This window comes from Nothoprocta perdicaria, unplaced genomic scaffold, assembly GCF_003342845.1.
Source record: "Nothoprocta perdicaria isolate Ctin4 unplaced genomic scaffold, notPer1 scaffold_328, whole genome shotgun sequence".
Lineage (NCBI taxonomy): Eukaryota > Metazoa > Chordata > Aves > Tinamiformes > Tinamidae > Nothoprocta > Nothoprocta perdicaria.
This window is the reverse complement of record NW_020455564.1, coordinates 369266-385129: the sequence shown is the minus strand read 5'-3', so window position 1 is coordinate 385129 and position 15864 is coordinate 369266. Positions and strand designations below refer to the sequence as shown.

Here is a 15864-nt window from a genome sequence, read left to right as displayed (position 1 = left end):
TGGTCCTCACTCCTCGTGCCTCCTATTTCACAGCTCCCTGAACTTGGGTGGCCTGGCCACCTCTCCTTGCTCTGCTCTGTTCCTTTCAGGCACAGCAAGTGCAAAAGAAGCAAATGTTTTCCTGTTCTCAGTTGCAGAGGACAGTGTCAAAACAGTCTTGAAAGGAATTGAAAGGCACAGAGAGAGAAAGGGGAGGAGGAGGGAAACTTATTCAATTTTGTTCCATTTTGTATCTTGTTGGCACTTGTCTGGTGGAAAATGGGTGAAATAACTTGATCATTTCTTTCCATACTTCTCTTCAGTGTCTTCTGAAGAAAATATTTTTAACAATTAATATCTTTTGTAATTTAGCTTTTCCCGAGCACAAGGTGTAGCAACAGAGTCAGGAACATCATCATGTTGGCCTGCTTTGTCAAATTGTTTTTTGAAGACTTCTTTAATAACCATTGGGTAGGTTTAGCATAAGCCTTTAATCTCACTTTAATGATTTGTGTGTGCAACTTATTCTCATAATTATTCCTAATAAAGCTACTACACAGCAAAGAACAGTACATCCAGCTGTATCAGAAGYCTTTATCTTATTTGTTTAAATCTTATTAGTAGAAAAAATACTACTTATCTCATGTAAACCCTGGAAAAGGTTCTTCTTGTCCATGCAATAGCACAGAGAAAGACTAACAAAGAAAGAGGCCATTTAGATTTGGCCAACAGTATTTTGGTCAGTGTAGCAGTGTTAACTTTGTGGGAAAAGCTTGCTGACTTTTGTTGTTGTTCCTTAGATTAAGTTGCAATAAGAATTATTCTAAAATAGTAATAAAAAATGGTTTTAGAGTTTTATCATCCACATTTTCATATATGTACAGTAATATAACTTGACTGTCTAGGATCTGCTGAACTAGTTTGCTCAGTGATTCAGAATTGCCTGTACTGTGAGCTGATGAGCATTCTGTTACCTCAAGGCCATTTAAACTTATCCATTCTAGGAAAATTGTGTATTCCTTTGCTGTTTTGGGATACTGTATTTTCAAAGAAAAATAAATGTTTTTAAGCTTTCTAATACTTTTTTCTTCCCATTGCACAGTATTTGCCTCCTGCTTTTGGAGGGCTGCTTCCCAGAAARTCCTAGCCACAAGAAGAAATTTTGCTGCTCTCTGCACTAGTCTATTTGATCTACCAGAGAAAATGCTTGGACAAATGCAGTAGCTGGTTCCCTCCYCAAAAAGAGAAAAAGAGCTGCTTCCCTGGTCCCTCTATTCTCAGAATTGAATTTCTGATCCTCCTTCTCCCTGATGCTGGTCTTTTAAACAGGCAGCCTGCAAAATGCTGGAGCATTGCTGGCTAACCTCAATGCAAAGTAACACTTTGGTGTTGAGCAATTCATCCGTGTAACGTACAAGGTAGACTGGAGGGGTAGAGCATCCTCACTTCAACTTCCTCTCAATGGATTTTTAAAACGTTGTTTTCTCCAGAGCTATCTGTTCTCTCCAGGGATATCTATTGTATATCTACCATGTGTTTCTGGCTTTAACCTCTAACTGTAAGATCCCTTGGTCTCTTTGACTAATGCCTGACTACAGTGTTGCAAGGCTATAATCTCTGGCCATTTTTCAGCCAGTTGCATGTATGGATTAGAGAAAAGCAGTGCTGATAAACAGGAGAATTGATAGCTGAGTATCTGTTTTATTGCTAGTCAGCAGAGCCTATCTGACCTTCCCATGTGCTTCTGTGAGAAGGAGGACCAGGGAAGTTTATTTTGCTGATAATTCTGTGAAATGACTTCAATTTTTCAACAACCCACTCTTTCATACCTTGGTGAGTTGTTCTCAAGTTTAGAAATTGAGTATAAGAAGTTATTTTCTACTCTGAAGTGCTAAGTTTTTTGCCCTCTTTTCCTTTTTCCTTTTTCCTTTTTCCTTTTTCCTTTTTCCTTTTTCCTTTTTCCTTTTTCCTTTTTCCTTTTTCCTTTTTCCTTTTTCCTTTTTCCTTTTTCCTTTTTCCTTTTTCCTTTTTCCTTTTTCCTTTTTCCTTTTTCCCTTTTCCTTTTTCCCTTTTCCTTTTCCCTTTTCCCTTTTCCCTTTTCCCTTTTCCCTTTTCCCTTTTCCCTTTTTCCCTTTTCCCTTTTCCCTTGGTGAGGAGGAAAGAATTGAACATTTCACATCGGCATCTGCCAATAGAGATATTGTGAAAAATCTAAAGCCTCAGTGGAAGCCCTTATAGCAGCTATGTATGTGACCATAAGGGAAATTATAACTAAGGAGCACTAGASAAATATTACATTGAAAGTTGCCCATAACTCTGATACAAAGAAAGTTGAACAGCTTTTATTATTTTCATAACCGTGGTTAATGTTAGCTTGGGCACAGCAAAATAGTCAATTATTGACCACTTACATTGCCTTATATGGCAAGATTTTTACTGTGTAACCCATAGCCCCTGACGTTGCTGCTTTCCTTTTTTTGTTCTCTTAAATTTAATCTTTGCTCCCAAGAAACCAGAATTGTTTTCATATTTTGTAATCTCAATTAGTGTCTGTAATGGGTATTTGCTGCACCAACTTGAGTGTCCTACATACCAGGGAAGAGGAGGATGAATGACCCTTTTGCAGAGGTTAAAAACAGTCTTGAGTCATCCCTTCACTTCTGAACCCAAGTGCACATAGCTGGTGTTGACTTCCATTAAGGAGGAGATGTCATGAAGCTCTTTCAGCCTCATTTCTCACAAGCAGATTTTATTACCATATAATATAGGTGGTATTTCAAGCTTTATTTATTTTTTCCACAAGCCATGATGTGACCTGGCATGTTTAGAGGTTTTTTATTAATTAACACTAGTTCATTAAAGCTTTATAACTGTGCTATGGGCACATGTTGAACACAATCATTAGCTGCTTTCCTTGTGGAATCTGAGGGAACTGTGCTCTGTTCTCAGACTCCATCTGTGGTCAATCGCAGATGAGGAAAGGAGTCACCTTTTTTATTTWWTTTTTTTTTTTAACTGCTATTGCTAGATGAATATCCAGTAGCACAAATTCTGCTCAAACCGTTTTGACTTTATTCGTTACACAGCACAGAGTTACTGTGCGCTGTGCAGGCAAAAAGCGACAAAATAACAGTTCAGAAAAAGTTGACTCTGCTTTTTTATGTCATGTGCGCTACATTACAGAAATTCTCTAGTTTCCCAAAATATTATATGGTTCATAAAACACAAACATGTGACTGTCTGATTTGCAAAGCAATATTAGATGCTATTTACAGGATTTAAATATGTAGAACAACACATTCTTTTGGTATTTCCTTTCTGTTGCCAGCGTAGTAAACAAAACAAAAGAAAAAACAACCTGGGATACGTGGGACATATCCAAAAGGTATAAATTCAAAAAAGTAACAATATGGAAAATAATCCTAAAGCTGCTCCTTTAGCATGAAAAGAAARAATAAGTTTAGGAGGGACAGAGCACAGGTGCTCTTGACCTTCATCAGGAGAGAATTACTTAGAGACTTTGTACTACCTTGTAAAAGTCCATCATTGTGCTTCTGTAGCTCATAGAAGTTCTGCAGCATAGAACAAATGTMACGTTTTCATTACATGTTTTCTCATAATAGAGCCTCTCACACAGGAACTGCACACAAGAACTGCATTAGCCCTTCTTCTTTCCCTGGTGTCTTGTCAGTGGAAAAGAGCATGTGGCGAAGGACCTTCATAGACAGATTCAGTCGTAAAGACAGCTCAAAATTAAGCAACAGTTTAAAATTATATTTGGATGATATTAAATCTATAATTTGTCACTATGCTTGTGCATGTGAGAAACATTGTTCAGAATCTATTGATGTGGACTCACATGCTGATTCCTGTCTCTGTATCCCTACAATGGCAAAGCATGTGTTTTCTGTAAAAGTAGTTAAAAATGTGCTCACAAAACTAAACATAGAATCTTGGGACTTCATGCAGACCTGAAATGAATAACCAAAGTGAAGATGCAAACCATGGTTTTAATTGGCAGCTGAGAAAAATAGTTACCACTGAAAACCTACCTACCATTTGAAAATGGTAGGTTACCACGTAATCGCAGAATTAGTCAAGACTAAAAGGCACTTTGTCAATACTTGTTAGTCATTATGGTGTCTCACTGTTGAAATAAAATGCCAAGTTCCAAGCAATAAAGGAGTATAGCACAGTTTTAATATATTACATATTCATAACATTAAACAAAGTTTGATTAAAACAACAATTATGGTTGCCAGAGCTAGAAAGTTTGGTCATTTGGATATGATCAAATTTTGTTCATTATAAGGGATCCATTCAGTGTCTCCATTCAGTGTCTCTTTCTGCCGTACACAATATATTGTTATTCTTGAATGTGTTATAATAATTACCATTTAACATTCTATTAATGCAGATATTAGCATAACTAAAYCTATTGAGCAAATTAATTTAAATGATGGTAATAAATAGCAAGCACTTTCTATATAGTGAWTGATTTAAAACAAGCCGTAAATTTTATCATTACAGCTGTTTAGCTCTTGGGCACCTTTACACAGTATATTCTGGTTTACACAAGGATTAACTAGCAACATTTGTATTTTTGTCTGTTGCCTTTTCATTGCATTATAATGGTACGTTCTAGTAATTTAAAGAGCCATAGTTGCTAAAGAAATTGAACTTAGAATAAGACTTGCATGAAAATGGTTTTATCCATGTCAGTGAATATGTCAAGCAAATCAGCATGAGTTTTGGGTCGGAGGGGTGTGCGCTGAGTCACCGAGGCTGTCACTGTGTGACTGGCGCTGTGGATGAACTGCACACGTCCTTGGAGGTGAGGGGAATGGGAACAGACTTGTCACCCAGTAATACGGAGTCTGTGAGTGACTCATGAATTTTATCTGTATAAGCTGAGCATTTGGAATAAAGTATTCATGCTTAGCCTTTCAGCAGCTCTGATACGCACACAAAATATCTGTGACTTCTGATTAATTTTCAGTGCGGTTGTATGTTAGAAAAAAAGCCTTAGCCTTATTCAAGTAGCAGCATAGATTTTGCTAGAGAGCAATGCTTGTAAACTACTTCAGTCCTTAATGATTCTTTCCTTAGAGAAGCTTTTCTAATTAAATGAAATCAGCTGCTAATTCGTATCTCATTCTACATTAGCTGTATGAGTATGTGAGAAATTGTCCTTGCGTAAAGCTGCTTTTACAGAGATTGCAGTGAGGCATCAAAGTTATCCAGAAGTTGTGAATGCAAGAGAGAATATAATAGCTTTTATTGTTCTTGTTTCTAAGTAGTTCTACTTCTAGGCAATTTGGGGCAATTGTGGAAGTGTTGTTAAAGGAGAACTTTTTTGAAGAAGAACTTACCTCTTTTTAAGAAGTTCTCCTTCAGTATTTTCAGTGAGTAGTACTYRATTTTCACTGTTCTAATTTCTGATTACCTTTTGTGACTTTTTTTTTTTTTTTTTTTAAGATTTTGATGGTTATGGCAAGATCTTTCATCAGTGCTTGGTACAATGGACTACATGTTGGATGATCGTCAGTCATCTGAAACATGATATATTTTTCACCTCTTCCTTGTCCATGGTGAGTTTCGTTGCTATGTTGCATACCTTTTAAATGCCTGGTATGTGCTTCAGAGAAGGAACTAAACATTTGCAGTAAGATACGTTGGATGGTGTTCACATTGTTTACATACACGCTGGCCTGGAGGAGTTTGTTCACTATAGGTGTGGAAAATAATTCTTAAACTTTTTGATGTTCTTTTAAAAACTGATTGAAAGTCATCTTACAAAAATCTACTCTTTTGAGGATGATGTTGGAGCTGGACTAATATCCTTATACTTGGCTTGATTTGTTGTCCTTCTCCTCAGCTTGAAGGCATCTTGCCCTCAGAGTACAGTGTTTCAGTCCAAGTCAGTTTCTGTCCAAATGCTGTTTCTGGTTTTGATCAACCAAACTGCAATGCACTTAATAACAACAACAACAAAAATTACAGCTGTTTAAAAATACAATTCAAAATGCACAAAAMATACAATAACTTAGAGGAAGTATTTAGAAAGAAAATATTTTTGTTTCATTTTTGCATTGCTTTTTGTATCTTTGTGTTCACAATTAATCTGCTTATAGTACCCATGGGCAATGTTAAGTATGGTATAAACAATAACACTAGAAGCAGGCTTCTTGTATAACTGAGCTATTGATTCTGATTTGCTAAGTGAGATGCAAAGTACTAGTTGTTCATTTGCCTAAACACCAGTTAAAAATCAACAAATTTAGATATCAAAATGCTCCTTAGTGCTATTTAACACCAAAAATAGCAGACCATTCTCTTATCTAAAACAAATATCACTTTAAGCATTAGAGGTTAAAATTCATAGTGTCTTGCTTCTCCTTTTTAAGGATTTTGACATGGCTCCTATGCCAAAGTTTGTAAGTCTTCTTGTGAACAATCTTGGAGTTACTGGAGTTACTAGTTGACCACTGTTAAAATCTTTTTATATATATTTGTTGTATCTGTGACTAAGGTTCAAGTTAAAAGAAAAGGTCTTACCTGCCAGAATGAAAAGCATCTTTTTTTTTTCCACTTATATTCTGGGTATCAGAATTGTTGTTGCAGGAAGATAATCAAAAGTACAGAGAAAAGCAGAGAGAGATATAAGCATTCAGAGTAGAAGAGGGAAATTAATGGCATCAGTCAAAGTTGTTCTTGTGGTACACCTAAGTACTGTAATGAACAGGCAGAGGCAATGCAGTTTCCAGAGATGTGTTTGCACTTGATAATGAAAAGACATGTTTAAATATCCTGTATAAATGGACTGGGATATCTGCCAGTGAAACTGGTTATTATTATTTTTGGTGAAGTAAGTTATTTACTACATAGTGAGTTGCCCAGCATGTTGTTTTCATCCTTTGAAGGGCATCTTGCCTGCTTGTCCCTCATCCATCCCAGCTTGCTTTTCATTTCAAATGACATCTCTCTATGGTATTAACCATATTGCTGCGAAAACAGAGAACCAAGTAAATACTGGAGAAAACATCACGTCACTTGTTTCCAATAGCAAACTATTAAGCAAAATGATATCGCTTGGTGGGTTATCTAGCACCTGTTGATTCTGTGAGGCAGTTCCCCRGGTATTCACCAATTCCTGCATTGTTCCCCAACCAGGCTTTTTATTTGGCAAATTAGCTGACTTGCTTCAAGGAACTGACCTTTAGTTTTCTCCTCTTACTTATCAGCAATGTGCCGTACATTTCTGAGTCTGTTTTTGATTGTCCTGATTGGCACTGATTCRTGATGAAATAAGGGCCATGTGACATATCTGGTGAAGAAACTGATTTCTCTAAACAGAGAAAAGGTGGCCTGTCCTATATGCATGAACACTGCAGGATTTTGTCTCCTTTTGCAGAGATTCCCTACAAAGCAGCTAACAGCAATTGTCCACTCTCATAAGAACAGCATCAAAAGCAAACTAGGGATTTTTTTTTTTTAATATTGCCATTTTGAATTACCTTTACAATTAAAAGAAAACAAACAGGCAACATATTCCTTAAAACTGCTCCTCTTTTCAGTTAAAATCTTCAACTAAAGAAAAAGTGAGGATGAAGAAAGTCTTTGTCCCTGCCTTCCTATCATTTCCTTTGAGATACTCAGAGATTTTCTCTCAAAAGCCTAGAGTGTTAGCTATTGCTGCCTTCAAAAGAGATAAAATCTGAGGTTGATATTAAGAAGTTAATTGAATGTCAGCATACTACATGAAACATATATATATTTTCTATATAGAGCATGGGGAATGTTATCTGGAGATTAAATGGCTTTATTTGTCAAATCCAAAACCTACAGAAGAAAGGATATTCAAGACAATAATATGCATTTTGAGTGTAGGAAAATAATAAAGAATTCTGATTTGCTCTATAATCTCCTGCCGCATTAGCTAGCATAGCACTGCAGAAAAAATCACATCAGTTGGGAAGCCAGGCCTTTAGAGAGGGATCCCAGTGATGATGGAATGGAAACACATAAAAAGAAAATGTAAGGAATCCAGGAAATGCAAAATTGTGCATAAGCCCCTATTTATTCACTGTCTTCTGTATTTTTGTTATGCATTGGACCAGACAATATTAATCCTGACAGGTTTTCTTTTGTCATGGGAATGCACATCTAGCTGCACTGAGATTAAAAATAAATATATTTGAAAGTCATACGCATAAAGATGAACTATTTTCTATATATTGAAAAATTCTGTGATTCTATTCTAATGTTGAACAGATTCTCTTAAATATACTGCATGTGTAAAGTCAGTACAGAAAGATGACAAAGAAGCTATAAAGAGCATATGCCAGATGCTGCTTAGGAGACATTTATGGTAATTAAAAAGAGAATATATAAAACATTAAAGGTCAGGATATCTACAAACAAGATAAATGGTTCAGACCATATGTTAAGCTATAAGAATAAGCAAAGATTTTTTAGTACATAATCACATCAATTTCCATTGAAGGCAGGCTGGCAGTAAGACTAGAAAGCTCAACTGAAAAAAAAMCAAAAATGTAGCAGGTGTCTCAGTCCTAATACTTAGTAACTATACGTTCTGGACATCATGTAATATGGACAGCATCAGCAACTGCTAGGTAGTCTTGTAACTCTWTAGGCAGGATTTTTTTTTTTTTTAAGGCAAAAAACAACCCAAACTTGGAGGAAGTCTAGCCTTGGATCTCAAATTTCAGATGCATTTCTCAGCACAGAACAATTTCATAGAATCACAGAATGGAGGTTTGAAGGGACTTCTAGATATCATCTAGTCCAGCACCCCTGCTCAAGCAGGGACACAAAGAGCACATGGCACAGGGTCGCATCCAGGTGGGTTTTGAAGATCTCCAGAGAAGGAGACTCCACAACCATCTCRTACTTAAATGTACTATTTTAGCCCTAACTGATGTAATGCATAGGTTTTGGATGTTTCTACTTCTGAACTTTACAGCCTCTCAATGCTAGTGACTCATCACAGTTTACAACATTGTTGTAATGTCAACTTTGAAATTGAATACAATTGAAAATGCTCCATTTTAACTCATCATTACTAAATAATCATTAATAAGTAATTAGAAAAAAAATATTTCCATTGCTTGCTTTTTATTGTGAAAACTGAGAGATCTTCACACTTCTATTCATTTTGCTTAGAGATGTGGGTCCACAGAGTTCATGCAGACATGTGTCCTCAGTAGGGTACATTCTTTCYGCCATGCTAGGTACTACCTGGCCTGCTCAAGTGCATCATGAGTTTTGTTTCAATCCCAGAACACATAGTATAGGAAAGACACTGGAAGAATCAGAATGAAGGAGGCAACCTACTAATGTGTTAGTTTTGATAATCACAATTCTACTGAGATATATCCTGTACCGAGGTGCCTTTTGCTAATAAACAGAAACAAATGAATAGTTATTAGTGTCTGCCTTGCAAATTTCTGGATTGGGAAATTTTGAATTAGGTTCTTATTGCTGCCTCAGTATATTCAGTATATATATATTCAGTATATACTGAGTATACTCAGTATATAAATAAAGAGCGAGCTCTCTTTACCCTATTCCTCTTGTTTTCACACACCTCTCTGTATTTAATTGTCAAGCAGTTATAGTGGTCCAGAAGGACTGTGATGTCTCAAGAAGCTGCACTAAATTATGCAGTAAAAGTTTCAAAAACTACAAAGAAATCAGTCTCAAAGTTAGCTTGTGATTAAGGGAGAGTTCAGTCACCTTAGAGGCATTACTCCAGATGTACTAACGCTAACGATTCTCTAGCCTTAGAGAATCTTGACTAATGAGGCTATCAGTATGCCATGATTGATACACTAGTCAGAGGATCAGTGAATCATTTTATTTCCTCTTAAACAGTGTCATTGTGATGTGAACATGATAAGATTTGGCTTTAAATAAACGGCTGCAAGAAATGGCTTTATCAGAATGAAGAGAGTTTAAATAGTCTGGCTTTTTACAGATTTGAATTTACATATAATTTTCTTCTAAATAAACTTTATCATGCATCTACATTTTTTTACATTAAAAATATTAATAGGTGAGTAATGTGATGCTTGGAATGAGGACAGACTCTATGATAATGATGTAAGAAAACACTGCAATACTCCATGTCTTCATGTCTGTTGTTCTTATTCTCCTACCACGAAGAAAAAATTTTCAATGGAAAACAGAGATGCAGGATGGAATCCTAAACATTGCTAGTTTTACAGAAGAGGGTCCTAGTAAGGTGAAAGTGTTATAGATCATGTATGAGCTCCAGGAGCTGCTGTGACTCCCTCACAACACCAGATTCTTCACTCAAAGTTGAAAAAGACTGTGTAGAATTGCAGGGAGCTAATGCAACATAGTGTTGGTCTTCCCCATCCTTTTGCTCAGGCTCAGGAAGCTCCTGGTGACCCCAAGTAGCCCAAGGTTTGTCACAGAAGGGAAAAAAAATAACATAACAGAGCCTTTAGGCAGAGGGTTGAGAGAAAAGTGTCATGCATGGAGCAATTAATAAAAATACTGTTTCTTTCACAGTGAAGAGGCCAAGTTCCCTTCTGAACGCTTGTTATTTTGGAGGCTTATGCTCCATAAATATATATGTTGTAATTCAACTTTTAGATGAACATGATGATCATAAAGTAAACAAGATAATATTTAGATGTTTAAAACTATGGGGCCCCAGCAGTAGGAGAGAAAACCAGCTCTTCCATAAACAGAGAGAAAAAAAGAATAACAGATTTGAAAAAGACCAAATTCAAATTTCTTTCCCCATCATCTAATTAATTAGACTAGTCCTGACTATTTACAACAGTCATAGAAATGCTTGGCAGCAAGACCCTCTGGAGGGCCACCCTCCACACTCCTCAGCCACTGCCCCACGGTAGTTGTGGGCACTGCATGGATCTCCCTGGGACCCAACCTTCTTTAAGAGATATGGATTTTTTTTTTTTCCATACACCAATGTTATCCTTCAATTTTACCTAACGTCAACGATTACCAAGAGACATGTCTGAATATTTGAATTAAGCTTAGTCATTTTAAGACTTACTCATAAAATAACTTCCCAATGTTCAATTTAGAAAATGGGGAAGAATCACTGCAATTCCTTGACTTCCAACTGATCATATGCATATGTAATCTGTATTTCCTCAAACTTTAATTACTGTCCTGGACAGTCTTAGCAATGGGTGAAACTGGGGAAAGGGGGAACACTGATTGAAAAAAGAAAGCTTCTGAAAAGCAATTTATATTTCTCTGCTCAGGGAAACAAAATCTGTGCTTTTGAATAGGCTAATTAAGTGTTTGAGAAGGGAAGGAATGAGATTCATAATTCTAATTCATGCTGTTACAGCAGGCACCCACAGTTCAATTCTAAATTCATTGCCTTTAAATGAACTATATATTAAATCTGAGTAAACTTATTCTGAAGTTTAGATTTTTTTTTTTCTTTTACTGTTTTCTTCTAGGTATTGGTAATTTGTTAGTCTGGACAGATGCATCTCATTGAGATCAGAACTGTCATGTTCAAGGTAGATCACTGCAGATTCTTAGCAGTAGATCTTAAAAAGGAAGAGGCGTTCATTCTTTCTAATATTATAATCCTTGTTCATAGATGCTTTTCATCTTATTTGACTTCCTCATAACACCAAAATGTTACTGGTTACCTGTTTTTACTAGTGAACTTTCAGTTAAAGCAAAGCATCATAAAATCTAAATTGTGAGGACTGTGTATTTCATGGAGTTGCATACAGAGTTTCTAAGGCAGAGAAAATTCATCTTTCCATGGCAGAATAGTTGTTGTCATAACTGTGATTATTGCATAACTTACAGAYTATACTTGTTGTGCATCTATCACTAGAAAAGTTTGTGCAAAAGTTCTGACCCAAGACTTGTTTTACTGTAAGTGTATTTTTTCACTGAATGCTTCATCTGCCATACCATCTATCATACCATATTATATCATCTATTTCAGGCATTAGTAATGTCTGAAGATGTCTTTCAGTTTATTCCTTGTTCTTATTCTTTTGTAGGAGATGAGCTAAATCTGAGATTCAGAAGCTTGTGATCTATTTCCTAAACAGCATTTCTAAAGCTTTTAGAATTCATATAGGAGGAATTTCTTTTATTGAATATGGATAATGCAAAGTAATCAYACCTAGTAAGCGATAAGCAACCAAACCCTGGAAATTGGTTACTGAAATATAYAGTTTCCAGTTGCTTCAGAATAATGTTGCTTTTCCATGTATCTGTCTCTTGTCCTTTGCTAACTTTGATTTTATCCAAATGATTCTATTACAGTCCTCTTGATGCAGTCTTCATGTTTCCTAAAACAAAATTTCAGCTTTTAATGTTTTTCTTTGTTAAATTTAAATTCCGCTTTTCAAAAGACAATGCTATTCTCTACAGCTTTACGTAAACATGTTTTCTGACTGAATTTTATGCAAGTGGAATGCATTTTACRTTTTTCACTACTTTGACACGTAAATTGTTGTAGTTGAGCTAATTTGGGGGTCATTTTAAGATTTTTTTTTGTGCTAAATATTTACTGAAAATAATGTTACCGTGGATGGAGATATTATCAAAAGTTGTTATTTGCAGGGCTAAAATACTTAAATTATACATACATCAGGATATTGGCTTTGAATAATTGGTACCAGTGGTTTAATTGACAGGCCATATTTATTTTTCAAATCAATAATATATTACTTATTGTTTATTATAATAAGTTGCAATTTATGTCATTATCTCATAGTGTGTTTATTTTATGGAGTATATTTATATGTACATGTATATAAAGCAAAACAAAAGAATATTTAACAGAAACAAAAGAAATTTAATAGGTACTTTTGGAAAGAAGTTGCTTGGCAGAAGGGAAAAAGATTGTGCTATGCTGCATTTTTTTTCAAGTACTTGACTTTATCCATATTCTGAATCCAACATTATGCATATCTCATTAGACAGATCTCTATTATAAGGGTAGGTTTAATCCAGTGTATCTCAGTTGTGAATGGGAAGAGGCAGGCAGCTCCAGAAGGCAATTCTTCTATTACATTTATCCTAGATATTCATCTTGGGGAAGGATATATTGCTCTCTGGAGATGGCTGTACATGCAGTATTGTTACTTCTCATTTTATAAGGAGGCCAAGATGAGCATGCTTCCTACTTCTTTTTTATTGTTATTTTTACTTTATTCAGTCTGTATATCTTTCAAGCACTTGCACTTGTTTGAGTGATTTCCATATTTTAAGTATTCACAGACTCTTCATGTGATAGAAGCTTTCAAATTGGAAAATACTTCCAACTTGAACTTTAACTTAGTACTTTATAGCTTTGCAGCACAACTGAGAAGAAAGGCAAGTATTTAAACAAAAACTTGGTTCTTGAATCTTCTCTTTGCTTTCAAATCATTTTCTATTTTTTTTTTTCTACTGGCTGCAGGAAAAGAGCAATGTATATCAGTGAGGACTACGTAATTTAGAGAAATCCTGTATCCCCACTCCTACAGAAAATCTTTTTTTTTTTACCGTTTTAAGGTGTTCTTTGGTAAGAGCCTTAACTGTTTAACCTATTTACTCATTTGATCTTTTTATGGGGGTTAGACACTATTCAGTTCCTCTCCTAAGTGATATGTGTGTTGTTGTGCTCTATTAAATAGTCAGTGTTTTACCACAAGAATGTGGGCATTTTAGTGGTGGAGAAATGTTTTCTCACTGAAGAATATATGGCTTCACTTAGGGCTCAGCAGTTACAGTCCAAGTTTCATCTTCAGCCAAGTGAAGCTAATGGCTTGACTGCATTAAACAGGACCTTCTTKTATAGTACTAATTAATGCACGCCGTGCATTAACGCTGAAACCCTTCAGATAAGAAGGAACAGCAAGGTCTCAACCATTTGTACTAGTAAAAGCAAATGTGCCATTTGGGGTTATCCTGACCGGCATGCAACTCGTGTTACATCCTGGATAACAGCCTTCTTACTMCATTTCAATGAGGTAGTCTGTGGCCCTTTGACTCTCCCCGAAGGGGCTGCATCGCGTGGCAGAGCCGAGCGGCTGCCGCCTTCTCTCCTCACTTCGGATGCTGGGAAAACGAGGTCAGACCTCAGCCTAAAATGCCTTAGGTGCTTTAATCAGCCCCCGGCCCAAATTCAGGCAGGAAATATGGGCATATATGTAAGTATATGCATAGGCATTTTTATGCTCAGAAAAATAATGAGGTTGCTTTATAGACTACACATTTACATAGTTATCAAAGAGCCACTGAAGGATTTTGGAAGAGGATCTGTGGGTGTGCTAGTACTCTGGGGAAGAGAGAGGGAAAATCAAGAATTTGCCTCAAAGCGGAGTGTCTTGGGAGAATTGAGGCATCAAACAACTTTTCCAACAGCAGCCTGGAGCCACACAWTAGCATGTGCAGCAGGTGATGCTGATGAGTTTGAAAAGCTTAGATTAAATGAATGCGGGTGTTGGTGTTAGCAAATCAGGTCCCTAAGGAATAGTGCTAGTTACTATCAAGGGACTGTTCTTGCTGAAAGAAGTTTGCAGGTAATTTCAATTACAGTGCAACTTGACTTTGTGTTGTCTCCAAACAAGGTCATAAAATAATCATGGATGTGATGTAGTTCTGAATGTGAGGCAGCTATAGAATATAAAGACTCTTAGATTACTTTCATTTGGAAATTTTACATACCTAAGCAGGTTTCAAGCACAAGCGCATAATGTTTATAAAAGATACAACTCTGATATTTAATAACAAAGGACAGTTCTATACCATGTGCACACTAAAGAAGAGTAATTCTTTTAAATAAATAAAGCTGTGGTGTCTGTGAATATTTCGTTTAATGCAGACAGGTTATTCTAAGAAAAGTGTTGTAAGAATTAGAAGTTTCTTGTCCATTGTGTATTAGTCATGTGCTTGTTGGTGGACCTGGAAGGGAAAACACATGGACTCTAAAGCCATTCTCTGGCTCCAGGAAGGGGTGCTTTTGTTTCTGTGTCTTTTTGTGTGTTTAGAAAGGCTGTGTTAATTCTGTACAGGGCAACATAGTTTATGTGCCTCCCTAACTGGGTAGGCATCGTAATCAGAGCGTTAATTACTTGATGAAAGAAGGAAGCAGCTGGTACCTCTGATGCTGCCCATGGGAGGGCTGCACACATCCTCYGCTGTTACTTAGATCTGTAACCCTGAGCCATGAGCAAGATGAGGGTTAATAGCTGCTCCTAAGGAATCATCGTTATTTCAGAGGACAAATAATGCTACCATATTATCGTCACTTCACCCAGTATTATGAGACTGCCAACATTGACATCAGCTCCGTTTGRTTAGTTTAAAAAAAGCCTATAAACTTTGCTTGTAAAATGAGTTTTGCACAGCTGCTTTCAAAATATATTTCTGTGAGCCATATCATTGTTGACAGAATTTTTGATTATATTTGACTTTTGTTTTTGCTCTCAATGTTTTATGTACTTTGAATTGAATGCGTGATTATAAGGTAGCCAGTTACTGATAAGCTACTTGCTATTTGAAGGACTGAAATAAAGCTCTTTACTTACCCCTCCCTCCCCTCTTTTTTCCTTTTCCTTAAATCAGTCATGTAGGAGGGAAGGGCCAAAGCACAGTACCGGTATAGATGTGCAAAACATCCTGTCATAATGTGGTAATGCTGTGGCTAAAAATGCTTAAAGTGTTGAAGGTGTGGGATTCGTTGCATTTAAAAGAAATGCCTGTGTTTGGCCTGAACCAACTGTTGGAATAATTGGACACTTCTCAGACTTGACAAACTGAATAACTACATGATGATTTTTGAATGTTTTCATAGCTCAGATGAGAATTTCAGGATGTGGCAGGTGTAAAGCCAGC

At 36.3% G+C, this 15864-nt stretch overlaps 1 protein-coding gene across 1 annotated transcript in view; it reads left to right on the top strand.

Moving 5' to 3' along the window:
• Positions 1-1788: 1788 nt before the first annotated feature.
• The window catches only part of CHRM3 (cholinergic receptor muscarinic 3), a 163707-nt gene continuing 149631 nt past the window's right edge, over positions 1789-15864 (top strand). The window contains exons 1-2 of the mRNA XM_026043283.1: positions 1789-1812; positions 5458-5570. The gene's annotated coding sequence lies outside the window, so the exon portion shown is untranslated. The remainder of the gene's footprint in view (positions 1813-5457; positions 5571-15864) is intronic.